The sequence below is a fragment of the Gymnoscopelus braueri genome, assembly GCF_963280865.1.
Source record: "Gymnoscopelus braueri genome assembly, chromosome: 18".
Lineage (NCBI taxonomy): Eukaryota > Metazoa > Chordata > Actinopteri > Myctophiformes > Myctophidae > Gymnoscopelus > Gymnoscopelus braueri.
The window spans coordinates 11,517,077-11,536,997 of record NC_137618.1 but is presented as its reverse complement, the minus strand read 5'-3'; the positions used below and the strand labels follow the sequence as shown (position 1 = coordinate 11,536,997).

The following is a 19,921-nucleotide window of genomic DNA, read 5'->3' as shown; positions in this document are numbered from 1 at the left end:
ATAGTGTGTGTGTGTTTGTGTGTGTGTGTGTGTGTGTGTGGGTGCGTCCGTGTCGCGTGCGTGTGTGTGTGTGTGTGCGTACAGTACATCAGTGCATGCTGTAACCTATTCCACTTTGCGGAGATACACATCTATTGGACAGTTTGTACTTAAATAATAATAATAATAATAACTTTATTTATATAGCACTTTTCAAAACAAGAGTTACAAAGTGCTGAACAAAATATATGAGCATATAAGTAAAACATAAACATTTAAAAAAGCACAAGGGAATAACATAGTTAACAAGTTAATTCTGACAAGCAATAAATATAAAGAAAAGAAAGCATTTAAACAATCAAGTTAAAAGGAGACCAAAACAAAAACTATGGTCTCGTTGCCCACATCGACAAAACAAACGGATACAATTATGGAAGATGGGGTGACCTAGGGGAAGGCTTTCCTGAACAGATGTGTTTTAAGAAGTGATTTAAAAGATGTCAGAGAATTGGCTTTTCTGATTGCCAAGGGTAGGGCGTTGTAAAGGAGTTCTTCACCCGTTTTCAACTTAATCTTCATGATATTTGTCCTCACTAATGATCACTATAAGATGCCACTTATTTCCATCTGCTCGCTCCAGGTCTCATTGGTGGGCAGTGGACAGTTCTGCAATCTGCCTACCATATATACCAATGACATCATCAATGGGGATTCCAAGCTATTAGAAACTACAGCCTTTCTCTTCCTGGAAAGTTAGCATGCTGAAATAGAAGCCCATTGTTCTTGCTTTGAAAGTTGTAGTAGTAGTTTTGAAATAACCAAACCTGCCTACCAATGATGTCACTGGTAGGCAGGTATCTGATCTGTCCACAGACCCCCTCTGACACACAGACCGAGTAGACAGAAATGGTACCATCCTATAATAATTCATGTCAAGGACCCACAAATTGATATATATTTGGCCGCGGACCCCCATCTGATAATGTTTCGTGCCAGGGACCTCCTGAAGAGAATATTTGTGTTAAAAAAAAATCTGAATTAGCTTAATTTCCGTTCTGTATAATGCCATCTGTAACATTACTCCTTGCTCGTTGGGGGGGATAAAGGAACAGTGGGAGAATGACATCGGGGAAGAATTGTGCGACAGCGATACTTGACCTCATTCATTCCTCCTCTGCTTGTGCCAGACGTGGCCTGATACAACTTCAAGTTGTTCTGAGGGTCCACTTGCTGTAACTAATGCTAATGATAGCTTGAATCTATCCTACTATAGACCCTTCTTGTCCACGCTGTAAAGCACAACCAGCAGACCATTATGTTCTGGTCCTGCCCTAATCTCACCAAGTTCTGGTCGGATATATTTAACGCTTACTCAAAAGGTCATCACTCCCAACCCCATTTGTGCACTATTTGACTATTTGGCTCGTTCTATACGAGGCAAAGCACATGTAATCATAGCCTTTACATCTCTGCTCGCGAGGAGACTTATCCTGGTTTCATGGAAGCAACATTCTCCAACCAGCTTTACCAGATGGATTAAAAGAAACTATGTATTTCTTGAAACTGGAGAAAATCAAATACACACTTAAAGGTAGGGTAAGTGATATTTTTTGGTAATATTTTGTGTTAAAAAGGTTAAAATACTATATTCTGATAGTAATCATTGCTACAGAGCATTTGTTCAGTCCAGGGGTCTCTCCAGCTCTTTAGTAAACATAGTGCAGCGGCTAAAAGCAATATTTTGGGAGAATCGTTCACTTGGTGATACAAGCGTGAAACTTGGTACAGATCATCTTTAGAGGTCATTTATCGATTTTTTTAATCGAGCCACTTGAAAATCAAAGATGGCGGCCATTTTTCAAGATGGCCGACATCTTAGTGGGCAGTTAAGTGATATGATGGTTTATTTGGTGATACAAGCATGAAAATTGGCATGAGCAGTCTCTGTGGGTCACTTGACAATAGGCCACCCACAGCTACTTGAAATTTCAAGATGGCGGCCATTTTTCAAGATGGCCAACACTTTAGTGGAGCAATTAAGTTATATAATGGTTTATTTGGTGATACAAGCATGAACATTGGCATGATCAGTCTCTGTGGGTCACTTGACAATAGGCCACCCACAGCTACTTGAAATTTCAAGATGGCGGCCATTTTTCAAGATGGCCAACACTTTAGTGGAGCAATTAAGTTATATAATGGTTTATTTGGTGATACAAGCATTAAATTTGGCATGAGCAGTCTCTAAGGGTTGCTTGACAAGAAAACACTCCCAGCCACTTTACATTTCTATTTTCAAGATGGCCACCCCCTGGATCCTCAAAAGATACATTTTCTCATAGAAATGTATGTTTTTTTTTCATTAAGGACGATTATTATTATTATGCTAAAGAACAACTTTTAACACATCACAATATAGTTGTGTTGATTTGTTGATCATAGATAGATTAGATAAGAGTGAATATCTGCACTACCAGGGCACACTGGTGATATATCACTGGGGTTCAATGTCAGCTAATTGAAAGTTGGTATCCCAAATGCTGTCTAATTTACCCCAAAACAGTTAGATAGCCGCACCTGAATTGACAGGTTGTGCCAGCACGGGAGAGCCGAGCCAAGGTTAATGGGGTTTTAGTTAACCGGATGGTGTACAGATCGCTCAGGATTTAAATGGCATTGGATGAACGATCGAACTAAGTGTAGGGTTAAGGCACGAACTTAGTTGTATCCCATACATCAAAGTGCTTGGTAAAAGGTGGTAAAAGGATAAACCCTCGGCCTCTGCCTATGCTGCAGACATGGCAGAAGCCATCATAACAGTTGTGAAAACTAACTGGGACAGATGTTTAATTTGTCAGCAGGTCACCAAGGAAAAACTCATTCAGCCGAGTTTATTCAACAGAGAGCACGATCGTACTGGTTATGATACCATTGCAAGAAATGTTCCATTATTTCATAAGATCAATGCTCTGCCTATCTTACTTAGTCCAACCCGACTAGATGAAGGTGATGGCATAGAAAGCACATCGACAAGAAACAGAGCAAAATATAATTTAAGCTGTAAACTTAGGTTCAACAACACAGAGCTGGAAAGGACCCAAAAGAGAGCATCTACATCTGCTGAAGACACTGAAGATACCAAAGATATCCATGTCAAGAGGCCAAGAAGATCTAATGTATGACCGGTCCAGCGATGTCACAACTGTGAACGAGGCCAGGCTTGATCTCTTTGCCAGAAAGCAAAGACAATATGACTTGATCCCACCAACTCAAGCAGCACTCAAAGAGCATGCCAAACATGCTTCTTATGAGGCTGGATACGTGTGGGGACAGGCATTGAAGCGACATCCACAAATGCCGAGCCCATCTGACTGGGGATGGGTGGAACAGGACGAGAAGTGGAAAGTCTTCTGGACTCCACTTCCACCTATTGCGGAGAGTTGTTGGGAGTTGACCAAATGTGGGTGCTCCAAGGCATGTACTGGAAGGTGTAACTGCTTCAGATATGGACTCAGTTTCACATGCCTATGTAGTTGCCCCTGCTAGAACCTATTTGCATGTTTATTTTGCCAGAGTTATTCCCTGTTGTCCTCTGTGTTTTCAAGTGGAGGCCTATGGCTCGGCTTCCCCTCGTCACATCGACGCATCATGTTTTACTTTTTATCTAGTCTATTACTGTGTAATTTTCAGTTGTTACTTTGTAACATTGCTTCCACTGCCTTCCACTGCCATATCTAACAGTGAAGCACATTTTCAGTTTAGTTCATTAGTATCGTTTGTCATGGTTCCGTGGCTATTGCCATTCAGTATTAGCCATTACTCATAATTTTGGAGCACTGTCCGTTCAGCACCACAACTGTGCTTATCAGCACCACAACTGTGCTAATTTATTCATCTTATTTTTTGTTTCCCCACCCCTTAGTATTTATTTGACACATGTAATGGCTGTTAGTTTAAAAAAACCAATATATATATATATATATATACATATATATATATATATATATATATCCTCCCTTGTGACTGTTACCTTGTCGTGGTAAGGGAGCTTGTTTAGGCCTACCTCAGTGAACCCTGAGAGCTATGCCGGTGGGAGGCAACTCCTGACAGGTCTTACCAAACTGGACAGGTCGTGGGCGAGGAGTCAGACAAAACACAGTCAAACAACCTCTCTTGACAGAGCTTTTTGAGGAACCCAATACATTTCTATGAGAAAAGGTATCATTTAAAGATTGACATCTTGAAATTTCAAGTGGCTGTGGGCGGTTTCTTGTCAAATGACCTTTTGAGACGGCTCATGGCAATTTTCATGCTTGTATCACCAACTAAATGATTTCTTAAGCTTAACTAGTCCACTAAGGTGGTGGCCATCTTGAAAAATGGCCGCCATCTTGACATTTCAAGTAGCTGTGGGTGGCTTATTGTCAAGTGACCCACAGAGACTGCTCATGCCAATTTTCATGCTTGTATCACCAAATGAACCATTATATAACTTAAATGCTCCACTAAAGTGTTGGCCATCTTGAAAAATGGCCGCCATCTTGAAATTTCAAGTAGCTGTGGGTGGCCTATTGTCAAGTGACCCACAGAGACTGCTCATGCCAATTTTCATGCTTGTATCACCAAATAAACCATCATATCACTTAACTGCCCACTAAGGTATCGGCCATCTTGAAAAATGGCCGCCATCTTGGATTTTTGAGTGGCTCGATTAAAAAAGTCAAAGAGTTGACCTAAAGGAATGTTCATGCCAATTTTCACGCTTGTATCACAAAGTGAACGATTGTTCCTACTATCCGCTCTACTAACAGAATATAGTACATTTTCAGGTAGGTGACACATTCTAAGCCAATCAGGAGAGAGCACTGAAAATGCATTTTCTGTTTAATAAAGAGCTGGAGAGACATGGGAGACTCCTTTTACTGAACAAACACTCTATAGCAATGAGTACTATCAGAACATAGACCCATTTTGCAATTATTTGAATAATTGCAAATCACTTACCCTACCTTTTAAAGGGTCTGTTCAAAAATTCTATTACGAGAGCTTACAGGTGCCACTTAACACATCGGGTGCCAAACACGGTAAAAAACGTGTTTTCAAAGAGTAGCGTATAGGTGCCGAACACGGTTAAAACCGGGTTTTCAATCTTTTTGTTTTTTTCGTTTTTTTTCCACATCTCGCGTGAGAGATGTTATTGTTCCAGGCGTTAGCCAGGACCATCCATCGTTGTGCATGCATCCATTGTTTACGCGTGGGTGCTCGCCGTGGAGTCCACAGCTATAAACAGCACAGCGTTACAAACGGTAAGATCTCTGGCTCTCAAAGTAATCTGTTTTAATAAAACGCTGGCACCCGATGTGTTAACGAGGAGACCTAAGTGGATGGAGCACTGGGCGAGACAGCCGGGTTCCCCTTTCCCTCCTTCCCTTCCCTTCCCTTCCCTTCCCTTCCCTTCCCTTCCCTTCCCTCTTCCTTTTCTTTTGCTTTCCTTTTCTATTCCTTTTTCTTTACTGTTTTACTCAGACCTTCTGTCTTTCTTTCTTTTTCTCTTTTTTTAAATGAATTTTTTAAAACAAGATCATTGTTTCAACAACAAATATGTATATTTGTATCTTTATTTTACATTTCTTGTTACAGATTTGTATGTTTATGTAAAAAGGCCAAAAAATCTGAATTATTCAAAATTGTCCAAATATTTGCAATAACTTTCAAACATTTTCAAAAATACCAGATGTACAAGCTTGCAGCGTGGCACGAAGTGACGCGTTGTGAGCTTGTATATCTGCTATTTTTAAATCGCTAAAGTATAAAATATGGTTAAAGTGGTTAAAATGATAACGCTATATTATTGCTGGGGACCCCCTGGTACTCCCCAAGGACCCCTTGGGGGGGGCACTTTGAGAACCAATGCTTTAAGTAACAGACATCCTTTCTGTCCAGGACGTTGTTTGCAAAGCTGTTGGCCATTTAAACCTGTATTTTTGGCTGGGTTTGACTTACAAAACGGAAGAAGAAACCTGGATGTGGGTAGATGGAACGCCACTGACCACACCAACGTAAGACTTTCCCTTCATTCTTCTCTTGTTCATTTCAACAAACATTTTAAAGGTAGGGTAAGTGATATTTTTTGGGTTAAAACAAAAAGTATTTTGTTGAAAGGTTAAAGCACTATATTTTGATAGTAATCATTGCTATAGAGTGTTTGTTCAGTAACAGGAGTCTCCCTGTCTCTCCAGCTCTTTATTAAACAGAAAATTCATTTTTCGGTACGTGTCAAAATCTCAACCAATCAGGAGAAAGTACCCATTTTTAAGCTTAATTTGTATAGTGTTCCAGTTCCAATTTTGTCTGCTCATTTCTTAGTGCCATCACTTCCAATTTCACTTGTTTAATCTGTATCCTGATTGAGTTCTCTGTCCTGGTTGGATAAAATTGGAAATGAAACTGAAACTGAAACGAAAATGCATTTTCTGTTTAATAAAGAGCTGGAGAGACAAGGAGACTCCTAATACTGAACAAACACTCTATAGCAATGAGTACTATCAGAATATAGAGATATTTAACACTTATCTTAACCAAAGCAAATCACTTACCCTACCTTTAAGTACATTTCAAATAATTCATATTTGCTATGTTTTTATAAATGGTATTAGATGAAAATACAAACCTACACTATTACGTATGTTAATTTCACAATCCAGTTTGTCTAATATCTAATACATAAAATTAAATGTTCCTATACTTCTCCAGGTACTGGCACCCTGGTGAACCTAACAACCCTGGAGAAAACTGTGTTGAGTTTTATGCTAACGGATGGAACGACATGTCTTGTGCTGCTAGTACTGCTACTATCCGTACCATCTGTGAAAGAGTTATCTACTGAAATGACCATTTTCACTATGTACTTTATTTAGTGTTTGAATGTGATAGTTTATGTAATGTGTTTGCTTTGGTTTGTGGTTTGTCTTGCAATTCTACTATACACTATTATTGTTGTTAATACAGTACATTACAATTTAAATTCATATTTTCATTACTTAGTTAAAGGGTAGCCTGTGAATAACATGAATCAAACAGCCATCTGTTCCATTTTAATAACATGTTCAATAAAGGTTGTCACATTTTCTGTGCGTGATGGAACTGGGTGTGGTCAAATCAGTTGGTTAAAACAATGAACAGAGTTAAAGAGTAAATGAACAAATGTCTGACCGCTTATCAGTTACATTTCAAACTGGAAAGGAGCGCTCTGCGGAGTGCATACTGTATCTCCGTCAGGCTGGGTTGCCTATAGTCAGTAGTCTCGCGTAGCCAGACAACTATTCCACAATCTCCGAATGCTACATAGAGTCTGGAACTCTGGAACACCTCCCGTAATCCAAGTCAGGAAACTGTCATCTGTTCGTCATTTCCGTTCATGAAAAAATATTTTAAAATATCTTTACATTTTATTATTGAATTTCAATTTCTGATAAGCAGCAAGCTATAAATGTTTAGATGATTTTTTACTTATATTAGGACAAATTTGCGCAACTGTAAAGACAAAGCGGAAGCGGGGAGGAGGCGTCACATCCGCTTTATCGCTTGATCATTTTCAGAGCTTCCGTGCTCCAGACTGTATGACTGAAGCATTTGAAAATGGTGGGAGGCAACAGTCTGGCTCACGAGACTACCTAGTCAGGGTCCTGTAAGTCATGGGTTGCAGCCGCCAGGACGCGATTTCTACGGCATACGACATTTTGAAGAAATAGGCCCCTCTGGAAAATGTGTGCAAATCAATATATTTCACTAACTCTGTTCTCCTTGATGAGGCTTTGAACCCGCGGCACGCCCGGCTGGTGGCCCTTGAGGCTAATGACATTTGTTCCTTTATTAGACTTTCCAGCCGGTGGTGCCTCTTGTGCGATTATAACTCCCTGTTGCGTTGTGTTTGCCAGTGCCGTGTATGTTTGCGTGTTTTCCCTCTGTCTGTGAGGAGTATCTCTGTTGTGTATTATTTCCTAGTAAAACCCAGTTTCTCTATCATCCAACCGTGTTTGTGTCCTGCACTTGGGTCCGTGCAGGATGTCGTGTCCCCACCGTGACAGTATAATCGCACCTAAAGTCATTAGCCTCAAGGGCCACCAGCCGGGCATGCCGCGGGTTCAAAGCCTCATCAAGGAGAACAGAGTTAGTGAAGGGGGGGGCGAAGGAGCGGCAGCACCCATCACGTGACAATTTTGGGGGTCCTTGACATGAAAACTTTTGAGAATCACTGATATATATATAGCAACATACTTTTTTTATCTTTATTTTTTTAACTGGTAGGATTTAGAAGGCATCTATAGAATCCCCAGAAGCAAAGATTTGAGTTAAAAATGCTCGCTTTAAAAAATATATATATTCAAAGATTTGCACAAATTGTAATAAAAAATACAAATAATAACAGATCTACAAGCTCATAGCGCGGCACTCGGTGCTGCGCTATGAGCTTGTAGATCTGCTATTTTTGAATTGCCAAAGTATAAAATAATGATTAAAGTAGTTACACAGCGTTTCCGGATTGAATGGGTTAAAAAAATAAAAACTATTTCTAAGGTACTCAGTTGGTGTGCTGGATGACAGACAGGAAGCAACACAGTAACATCCTCAGTATGTATCCATCTGTAACTCAGATGCAACCAAATCCATTTGGTTACATCATTTGCACACTCTCTGAGATACAGATCTGTAGGGGTTCACTTGGGACCCCATGAAACCTCCTCAAGGACCCCTGGGGGTCCCTGGACAGATCTCACTGTGAAAGGGGAGAGAAGGCCTACCGGGACTCTCACTTTTTAGTTTTCGCTTATGTAATTGTTTGTTATTTGTAATTCATTATGTTTGTAATTAGTATCAGTGATGCACTTCCCCTTTACTCTTTTCCCCCCAAAATCTCTTTTTACTTGCATGAAAGTGCACCAATACACATATGGCGTGCATTACATTCATATCTAGCTTTGCCAAACCAGTGCCAAGTGCTAAAACGGTAGTTTGCCAGCAGCAGATGAACGAGAGCTCTCTGACAGTCTGATGTTTCAAATTCTCAATACGAAGAAAATGAACTTACATAACTGCTGTTGTAGTATACACACACTCCGGTTGTATTTGTGCACGTGTGCGTTCATACAGTAACATGCCTGTATGTGCCGTGCACAAGGTGCAACTTTTTACTGTACTGTAAGTGTTGCCAGAGAGGGAGCAGTGGAGTAAAGTAACTAAGTACATGTACTCAAGTACTGTACTTAAGTACAATTTTGAGGTATTTTTTTTACTTTACTGGAGTGTTTCCTATTTTCGGTACTTTTACTTCTACTCCACTACATCTCAAATGTAGGCGAACATTGTACTTTTACTCCACTACAATTTGAAAACTTAAGTTACTAGTTACTTTGTAGATTTTGATTATATTACAAAACATACATTAACCGCTTCAGCCCTATATACATTTCAGCCATTTGAAAATAGACAATCTACAATCTCACAATTCGTCACGATGCGACGCATTGTGAGCTTGTAGATCTGCTATTTTCAAAAGATTTTTATGCATTTTATACATTTGAAAACATAAAAATATATATATTCAAAGATTTGCACAAATTGTAATTAAAAAATATATATATAGCAGATCTACAAGCTCATAGCGCGGCACTCGGTGCTGCACTATGAGCTTGTAGATCTGCTATTTTTGAATTGCCAAAGTATAAAATAATGGTTAAAGTAGTTACACAGATGCGTTTCCGGATTGAATGGGTTAAAAAAAGAAAAACAATTTCTAAGGTACTCAGTTGGTGTGCTGGATGACAGACAGGAAGCAACACAGTAACAGTGTGTATCCATCTGTAACTCAGATGCAACCAAATCCATTTGGTTACATCATTTGCACACTCTGAGATACAGATCTGTAGGGGTTCACTTGGGACACCATGAAACCTCCTCAAGGACCCCTGGGGGTCGATGGACAGATCTCACTGTGAAAGGGGAGAGAAGGCCTACCAGGACTCTCACTTTTTAGTTTTTTGCTTATGTAATTGTTTGTTATTCGTAATTCATTATGTTTGTAATTAATATCAGTAATGCACTTCCCCTTTACTCTTTTCCCCCAAAAATCTCTTTTTACTTGCATGAAAGTGCACCAATTATGGCGTGCATTACATTCATATCTAGCTTTGCCAAACCAGTGCCAAGTGCTAAAACGGTAGTTTGCCAGCAGCAGATGAACGAGAGCTCTCTGACGGTCTGATGTTTCAAATTCTCAATACGAAGAAAATGAACTTACATACTGTAACTGCTGTTGTAGTATACACACACTCCGGTTGTATTTGTGCACGTGTGCGTTCATACAGTAACATGCAACCTTTTACTGTACTGTAAGTGTTGCCAGAGAGGGAGCAGTGGCGTAAAGTAACTAAGTACATGTACTCAAGTACTGTACTTAAGTACAATTTTTAGGTATTTTTTTACTTTACTGGAGTGTTTCCAATTTTCTACTCCACTACATCTCAGAGGCAAATATTGTACTTTTACTCCACTACAATTTGAAAACTTAAGTTACTAGTTACTTTGTAGATTTTGATTATTATTACAAAACATACATTAACCGCTTCAGCCCTATATACATTTCGGCCATTTGAAAATAGACAATCTACAAGCTCACAATGCGTCACGATGCAACGCATTGTGAGATTGTAGATCTGCTATTTTCAAAAGATTTTTATGCATTTTATACATTTGAAAACATTGTGAAATGGGACATTCTGCATAATGACTACTTTCTACTTTTGCTACTTGAAGTAGGCCTACATTTTGAATTCTGGACTTTCTCCTCTACATTGCAGTATTGATACTTTTACTTAAAGAAATGTAACACTTTTTCCACCACTGAGAGGGAGAGTACCTACTGTATGTCCCCTCAGCCCTGTGTTCCCTCAACCTTAATCCTAACCCTATAACCTTTTCCTAACCCCTAGCCTAACCCTAACTCCAACCCCAACCTTTTTGTTTCCCTTCCTGTCGGCCAATAAAATGTTGTAGTCTTTGTAACAGGTCACGATTACAAATTTAAGTTGACCATTAATTGTCACTCAAATAATTGCGATTAACACTTTAATTGTGTGTTCGGCATTGAACACTGGAACATATGAATAACATTTTTATTTCTGTTTGGTTTTTAGGCTTCATCATCAAAAATTGCACAGCGCAGATATGACGAAATATACAAAGAAATGATTGACATATTTAACACTTTAATGTAAAAATAGCAGAAATAGCTGATCTACAAGCTCAACGCGTCACGTTGAGCTTGTAGATCTGCTATTTCTGCTTTTTTTTCTATTTGAAAATGTATGAACGTTTTTCAGCATGGAAACGATTATGCAAAATGAATTGCGATTATCTCAAATAATTGCGATCAGAGGATTACGTAATAATTGTGACAGGCCTAGTAACAGGATGTGCTGAATGGTGTCAAATGCAGCACTAAGGTCTAACAAGACAAGTACAGAGAGAAGTCCTGTGTCTGGTGCAATCAGGAGGGCATTTGTAGCTTGTGCTGTCTGTGTGCTATTGATAGCTGTGGATTTCCCAAGATCATTTCCCAGGAAATGCACACAGAAAATGCAAATCACAGCGTAGGCCGACGGGACTGGTGGAGAAATAAGTTACTTCTCTTTTCTCTCAAAGCGTTAGTTTCCATCTTCCTCTTTTGTGACTTCTTTTTTCCAAGGAGTTTGTACAACGATGGTATAGTGTAGAAGATCCAGTAGAATGGACATGTACGCCAAGCCAGACCTGACAAAGAAGGTCAGATATGGCCGAAGACAGAGGGAGGTAGAGATGGAGGAGAGAGGAGAGAGAGAAGAGAGGATAGTTGACATCTATGTTACCGCAGACGACCTTGACCTTGCACAGCAGGATGCTGTACAGAGGAGCAAAGCAGAAGAGCAGCATGGAGGTAAAAATCAATATTATAATGATTAACTAACACATCTACTCGTATGGATGTTATTCAAGGCAGTGGTGTAGTCGGGAGAAGTGGGTATTCTCTTATTTTCTCAAGGGTGGCCCATAACATAAATTCCCAGCTCCCTGTGTTGAAACTTCTCAGAAATGACATGCCATGAACTCTGAATGATGCCAAAAATGACCATGTTTTTAAGCAAACTTAATCTGATAGTTTACTCCAAAATTACGAATTGTAAATTGGTTTCTTATAAGTAGGCTATTGTATGGGCCACATCTATTCAATGTTTGCTTCATAAATCCCACACTGAATGTACAGCGCAATGTGTCTTGTCTGTCTGTCTGTCTGTCTGTTTGTTTTACAAAAGGAAATAATCCTTCTGAATGACCAACCAAGCAGAGAGAACATAAATAACTTGATAGCTGTCACTTGTTTTAAATAGATTATTTGGGCGAAAAAAAGTCTTTAAACCCTCTCAAGTATCTTCATAGGTTTGTCTTGTGTTTTTCAGGCTCTGATGAGTCAAAGCAAAATCATTCCAGAGCTGCTGCAGTGTGTCTGGGGCTACTGTGTCTTTTCCTGTTGGCTGTCATCGTTGCCCTGGTCATAAAGTGTGAGTGTCATTCTATAAATAGTATTTTTTCATGCTATGTTTGAGTCAGAAATAGTGCTGATGGCTGTTGCTTTAAATACTCTGGGCCCCATTTTTCGGGCAGGCGGAATGGCGCGAGGCAGGCGTGCAGTGGACAGTTTGTGAGGGTGAAGTGCCGTCAGCCTGCTTGGACCAGGTCTACCGGCGCATAGCGAGGCCTGCTCGTCCATTGCTATTTTCGGCACACTCTAGTTTGCGGAGGCACACCCTCCAGATTCACACAAACCACCTGTAAAGTTTATATAATACAAGCTGACAATGTGGTTAAGAGCAGGCCTAGCTTAATGCAAGGACTTTAGGGGCTGCAGCCCTGGGCGACGCCGGACAAAAATGAATGAAAATGACTGGACTATTGCAAGTAACAGTGCCGAACTAGCGTCCTTGGGGCTGCTGAAGTAGCGGTAAAATGGTGCCGAAATTCATCCCTCACCCCACTGGTGAACCTCACGTGTTCCGCTGCAATCCGTGTGTAAGCCATTAATATAGGCTTACACACACTAGCGGGTTCTGTTTGGCTCAACGCCGAACATCATTGAAGTGATTCTGAAGGTGTTTATTCAGTGTTTAAAACAGGGAGCAAAAAGACTTTTTCTTTTCATAGTGTGATGACCTGTCCAATTTGGTTTGTAATTCGTTCTGTTGTGATTATGTTTCTGTGTGGGAGAAGGCAAGCCAGCCTGCAGAGGTATGTCCAGCAGGGTTATTATAGTTAACTAAAACTATAACGAAATAACCAAAACTAAAATTGGAACTGAAATAGCTTTACATTAAACAATAATAACCTGGTGTCCAGTGGACGAGACACACCTGCCTCCAATCATCCCCTGGAGCCTATTTAATCAGGCTGGTCAGACCCATTCTTACTCGCTCTCTCTTACCAGGCAACAGCAGTGTTGTTTGGTTCTGTTTATTTGCGCACTTGGACATTACATTACACTTCCACAAATCCATGCATTCATTACACTACTGATGTTGTTTTGTTTTGTTTTGTTTTGTTTTGCTTTGCTTTGTTTATCCTTTGTGTGTGGTCTGTTCCCCCATTTTTGTCATGAATGGGAGCCAGTTCATGACAATTGTTCAGTGTATTGAAGGCACTCAGAGTATACCAGCCCTATTCTCTAGACAACTATCCTCATGGACAGGTATGCATAGACAATAATGTCTACTCAGGGTCCACTACATGTTCATGCAGACCTTCAAGTAGACTTCCTATGAAGTCCAAACAGCAGTCATTTTGTGGATGTCTGTCCATCTAGTTTATTTGACTATTATGAATTTGGGCTTATGGGCTTTAAAGTGAGAAATGTTCTCATGGCACCAGTGCTAAACATAATTAAAAAGCAACCAATTGATCCATGTACCTGGCTGCACCACACCCAGTGATAATGTATTCAGCCCAATCCAACCCACCTCATCATTTCACCATATGTACTCCAAACTTTTCCTGTCTGGAAATGACCAATGTCTGTCACCCAGCCGCATGCACTCACCACGTCGCACTAGGGCTTTCACCCAAGGCCGTAGGAGACGGGGGGGACGGGGGGACCGCAAACCGGTATTTGGGCCGCGAGGCCACGGGGAAAAAAAGCCTCAAATGAGGCCGGCCCTAATCCTAACCCTAAAACCGACATAAATAAACAAAAAACTGGGGGAAAAACTGACCCAATCCGCCCAGAACCGCGAAAAAAATTCGCGCGCGGGGGTCCTCATGCACGCACGCTGCGCGCGCGTGCATGAGGCGCGTGGGCCTGTACAAATATGTCCCCCCCAACTGGGAATGGCTTCCGACGGCTCTGCTTTCACCAACTAGTCGACTAGTCGACTAGTATAACCTAGTCGACTCTGTTGGTACTAGTCGAATAGTTGAAAAAATATATATATATATATTTTTTTTTGTAATTTGTTTTAATGCCATAGTAATGGCCCATCTTACTATTATTATTATCCTCCTGACTTTATTTTTTATCAAAAGGGGGTCAAAAGTATGCCCAATAAAAGCCTATTATTGGGCAATGGGGATCCTTGGAGACGCTGCTGTGGTGCTTTGCTGCTGTGCCAGAAGCGCTTCCCTTAAAACGCCATAAAAATAAGGGCAGGAGGATAATAATAATAGTAATATAGTAGTAGGATGGCATTAAAACAATGCCCCCCCCCCTAAAAAAAAAAGAAAAAATGTTTTGTTTTTTTGTTGGTACATTTTTTTTTAAATGTAAATTTCGACTAGTCGACTAGTCGACTACTACTTGGTCAAATGAGTCGACTAGTAAAAATCATTAGTTGTGAATGCCCTACGTCGCACCCGCCATGCCGTTGAATGGCTTCGTGTCGGATCACCTGTTTTGTCTAAAGCTCATCAGTTTGTTGATTCTCCTTCTTGCAGATTTTGAATTGAATAAAGAGAAAGACAACCTACACCAGATAAAGTCCAGTTTTGACCAGTTGCAGACCAGATTTAACAACCTGACTGAACAGAAAGGCCACTTACAGACCAGTTTTGAACAGCTACTGTCCAGATATAACAACCTGACTGAAGAGCGAGATGACAGGAAGAGGAGGATCTGTGGTCAGTGAGACAGCACGGTTTTTCTTCATTAATCTGAGCAAATGAAAAAAAAGAAAGAGGAAAAAAACTGTGGCTAACATTGTTTTCGTTGTTGATAGAGTCACATGGATTTACATTTGATGGTGGTCTGTGTTATTCCATTTCTACGGCATTCAAAAACTGGGAGCAGAGCAGACAATATTGTACAGACAAACAATCAGACCTGATTGTTATAAACAGCAAAGAAAAGCAGGTATTGTGTGTGTGTGTGTGTGTGTCTGTGTCTGTGTGTTTGTGCGTGTGTGCATGTGCGTGTCGTGTGTGTGTTTGTGTGCGTACAGTATTTTTGTGCGTACAGTAGGCGTACATCAGTGCATGCTGTAACCTACTCCACTTTGCGGAGATTCACATCTATTGGACAGTTTGTACTTAGAGCACTTCACCCATTTTCAAGAATCTTTATGCTATTGGTCCTCACTAATGGTGGACAGTTCTGCAATCTGCCTACCATATACCAATGGCATCATCAATGGGGATTCCAAGCTAATAGAAACTACAGCCTTTCTCTTCCTGGAAAGTTAGCATGATGAAATAGAAGCCCATTGTTCTTGCTTTGAAAGTTGGTAATCTAGTTTGAAATGACCAAACCTGCCTACCGATGATGTCACTGGTAGGCAGTTTTCTGATCTGTCCCACAGCCCCCCTCTGAGACACAGACAGAGTAGACTGAAATGGTACCATCCTATAATAATTCATGTCAAGGACCCACAAATTGATATATATTTGGCTGTGGACCCCCATCTGAAAATGTTTTGTGCCAGGGACCTCCTGAAGAGAATATTTGTGTTTTAAAAAAAAATCATAATTAACTTAATTTCTGTATAATGCCATCATGTAACATTACTCCTTGCTCGTTGGGGTGGATAAAGGAACAATGGGAGAAAGACTTCGGGGAGGAATTGTGCGACAGCGATACTTGACTTCATTCATTCCTCCTCTACTTGTGCCAGACGTGGCCTGATACAACTTCAAGTTGTTCTGAGGGTCCACTTAACTAATGCTAAATTAGCTCGAATCTATCCTACTATAGACCCTTCTTGTCCACGCTGTAAAGCACAACCAGCAGACCATACATACAGTATGTTGTGGTCCTGCCCTAATCTCACCAATTTTGGTCGGATATATTTAATGCTTACTCAAAGATGTTTAAAAAAGTCATCACTCCCAACCCCATGTGTGCACTATATGGCTTTACACCAGAGACTTGTTCTATACGAGGCAAAGCACATGTAATCATTGCCTTTACATCTCTGCTCGCGAGGAGACTTATCCTCCTTTCATGGAAGCGACACTCTCCACCTAGCTTTACCAGATGGATTAAAGAGACTATGTTTTTCTTGAAACTAGAGGAAATCTAATTAAAGGGTCTGTTTAAAAAATCAGCCTGACTATTACGAGAACTTACAGGTGCCACTTAACGAGGAGACCTAAGTGGATGGAGCACTGGGCGAGACAGCAGGGTTCCCCTTTCCCTCCTTCCCTTCCCTTGCCTCTCTTCTTCCCTTTCTTTTGCTTTCCTTTTCCTTTTCCTTTTCCTTTACTATTTTACTCAGACCTTCTCTCTTTCGTTCTTTTTCTCTTTTTTGGAATTTCTTTTTATCATTGTTTCAACAACAAATATATGTATTTTTATTTTACATATACAGATTTGTATGTTTATGGAAAAAGCAAAAGAAATCTGAATTATGAAAAAACATTTCATTTTTCAATAATAAAAAAACTTTCCAAATGTACAAGCTTGCAGCGTGGCACGAAGTGACGCGTTGTGAGCTTGTATATCTGCTATTTTTAAATAGCTAAAGGAGAAAATATGGTTAAAATGGTTGAAATTATGACGCTATATTAACTTATTTTGCTGGGGACCCCCTGGTACCCCCCAAGGACCCCTGGGGGTCCCTGGGGGATCAATGCTTTTTTTTTTGGATTTTTTAGAATCAATGCTTTAAGTAACCGATATCCATTCCATCCAGGACGTTGTTGGCAAAGCTGTTGGCCATTTAAACCTGTATTTGTGGATGGGTTTGACTTACAAAAAGGAAGACGAAACCTGGAAGTGGGTAGATGGAACACCACTGACCACACCAACGTAAGACATTCCCTTCATTCTTCTCTTGTTCATTTTAAGTACATTTCAAATAATTCCTATTTGCTATGTTTTTATAAATGGTATTAGATGAAAATACAAACCTGCACTATTATGTATGTTAATTTCACAATCCAGTTTGTCTAATACATAAAATATAATTTGAATTCATGATTAAGAACTAAAGGTTTAGAGAGGAAAAACATCCTTGTAAAGGTTGAATTGAATGTTACTATACTTCTCCAGGTACTGGCACCCTGGTGAACCTAACAACCCTGAAGAAAACTGTGTTGAGTTTTATGGTAGTGGATGGAACGACATGTCTTGTGCTACTGCTATCCGTTGCATATGTGAAAGAGTTATCTACTGAAATGACCATTTTCACAATGTACTTTATTTAGTGTTTGAATGTGGTAGTTTATGTGTTTGCTTTGGTTTGTGGTTTGTCTTACAATTCTACTATGCACTGTTGTTAATACAGTAAAATACAATTTAAATTCATATTATTTTGTTAAAGGGGAGCCTGTGAATAACATGAATCATGAATCTGTTCCATTTGTTCAATAAAGTGTGTTGCATTTTCTGTTCGTGATGGTGTGGTCAAATCAGTTGGTTAAAACAATGAACATTGTCACACACGTGAGAGAGTTAAAGAGTAAATGAACAAATGACTGACCGCTTACCAGTTACTTTTCAAACTGGAAAGGAGCGCTCTGCGGAGTGCATACTGTATCTCCGTCAGGCTGGGTTGCCTAGTCAGTAGTCTCACGTAGCCAGACAACTATTCCACAATCTCCGAATGCTATATAGAGTCTCGAGCTACACCTCCCGAAATCTGAGTCGGGAAACTGTCATCTGTTCGTCATTTCCGTTCACGGAAATATATTTTAATTAGGTGGGGACATAGATTGGTGAAGCAATAGGAAGCGGCGCTGGAATCCAACCGCCTGGGTTTGGATCCGCCCTTCAAGACCATTGATAGGGCTCGCTCTTTCAGGCTAGTCTCTCTGTGAAGAGTGAGGACACATTGTATCAGTAGCGTGCACTTTGCCATGCGCTCAAAAAACAGAGGGAAAAAAACAAGTCTGAATCTTTTCCTGTGAACTTGGGAAGTCATTTCAGCTTAGTTTCAACATTAAATAGCTTCTCTTCCAGAACAGCACCCACACCAGACATCTTTCCCTCGCTTATCAACTTCAATTTATAGCATGCCAGTTCCAATTTTGCCTTCTCATTTGTTTCATCACTTCCAACCGTACTTGTTTGTCTCATATAATTATTCCAAGTGTTCCAATTTAAGCATTAACAATCCTTTTTGCTGTTCAGAAGTCTCAGGGGTCACTGCAGATGAAACCACTTCCTGTTTACCCACATCTTCAGACAAAATATCATCTTCCACCAGTTCTTTCTGAAGAGTTTTTATATTTTCAAACATTTATCAGCAATTTATCAAAACAGATTCAGCAATCTTTTAATAATTGGTCTTTCATACACTGATCCGGTAACGCCACTGAAGGAGTCTGAATGATGTGCTCTGCAATAGAGCCCACTTCGAAGCCACTTGTAAGTAAAGGATAATCAACAGGGGGGGATTCAAATAATTTGAATGCCTGTCAAATGATTTGTTTTTTTTGTGTTTCTGTTTTGTTTTGTCTTATGTAGCATGTTTTGTTTTGTTTTGTTTTGTTTTGTCTGTGCTTTCGTTTTTGTTTTGTTTTCTGGCTGCTGTGGCTGTTAATCCGTCCTGTGACGTTTGTAGTCCAATGAAGGCCCTTTATGTGAAAAAAATAAAAATAAATCATTCACTTTACTTGAATGATTAAAAATAGGATAATCAACAGAATTCCAGAATGTCCAAACCTATCTCACCAACTAACTCTACTCAACCGTAGTCTTCCAGTTGTTAATTGTAAGGGTAACACTCTAAATCAGTGAAAAGGCAACTGGTTGAACTAGCACAAACCCTGACCAAGCCCATGAGGTGTGTCACCACTAGGCTTGTGGCGTACATAGAATTTTTTACTGCCGATCGGTCGTCAGTGTCACCCAGATAATCTAATCAATCTGCATAATCGTCTCACTTATTGTGTGGTAGTCACTTGTTCTCCTGACAGCTCGCTGTCATCGTGCCTCCAAATTCAGTGCCATTCCTTCATTTAGAACCAACAACACTGCACCAAACAAACTGAGCTACAATCTGAGCAACGTAAGGAATGACTAAACTCTCTCTCCCTTAATACCAAAACCAAATGTGTGTGTGTGTGTGTGTGTGTGTGTGTGTGTGTGTGTGTGTGTGTGTGTGTGTGTGTGTGTGTGTGTCCCAAACAAATGCTTAATAAATAGGCTATCAAACCCTATAACAATGTGGGATCACAATCACACTCTTAATAAGGACAATCCCTTCATTTTAACCAACAAATGATGTGCCTGCCCAGGCTATAGCTCCTACACTATAGACCAAAAATACAAATCAAGCATCATCAAATGAGGTTCAAGCAGTGCAGTCCCACCGCAATTTACACTAATGAATCATTTCACTATCCATTGTGGCACAGAATAAACCTTCAAGTGTTACTTCCCAGCAAAGTCCCATAACAATTTCTGCCTCTACAAATTAGGCCAAAA

The 19,921-nt window shown here is 40.1% G+C and overlaps 1 long non-coding RNA gene across 1 annotated transcript; it reads left to right on the top strand.

Moving 5' to 3' along the window:
- Positions 1-12,488: 12,488 nt before the first annotated feature.
- Positions 12,489-17,669, top strand: LOC308106166. Its single transcript, XR_013934976.1, has 5 exons — positions 12,489-12,572; positions 14,992-15,174; positions 15,273-15,406; positions 17,184-17,299; positions 17,543-17,669. It is a non-coding gene; the product is annotated as an uncharacterized lncRNA (long non-coding RNA).
- Positions 17,670-19,921: the final 2,252 nt, after the last annotated feature.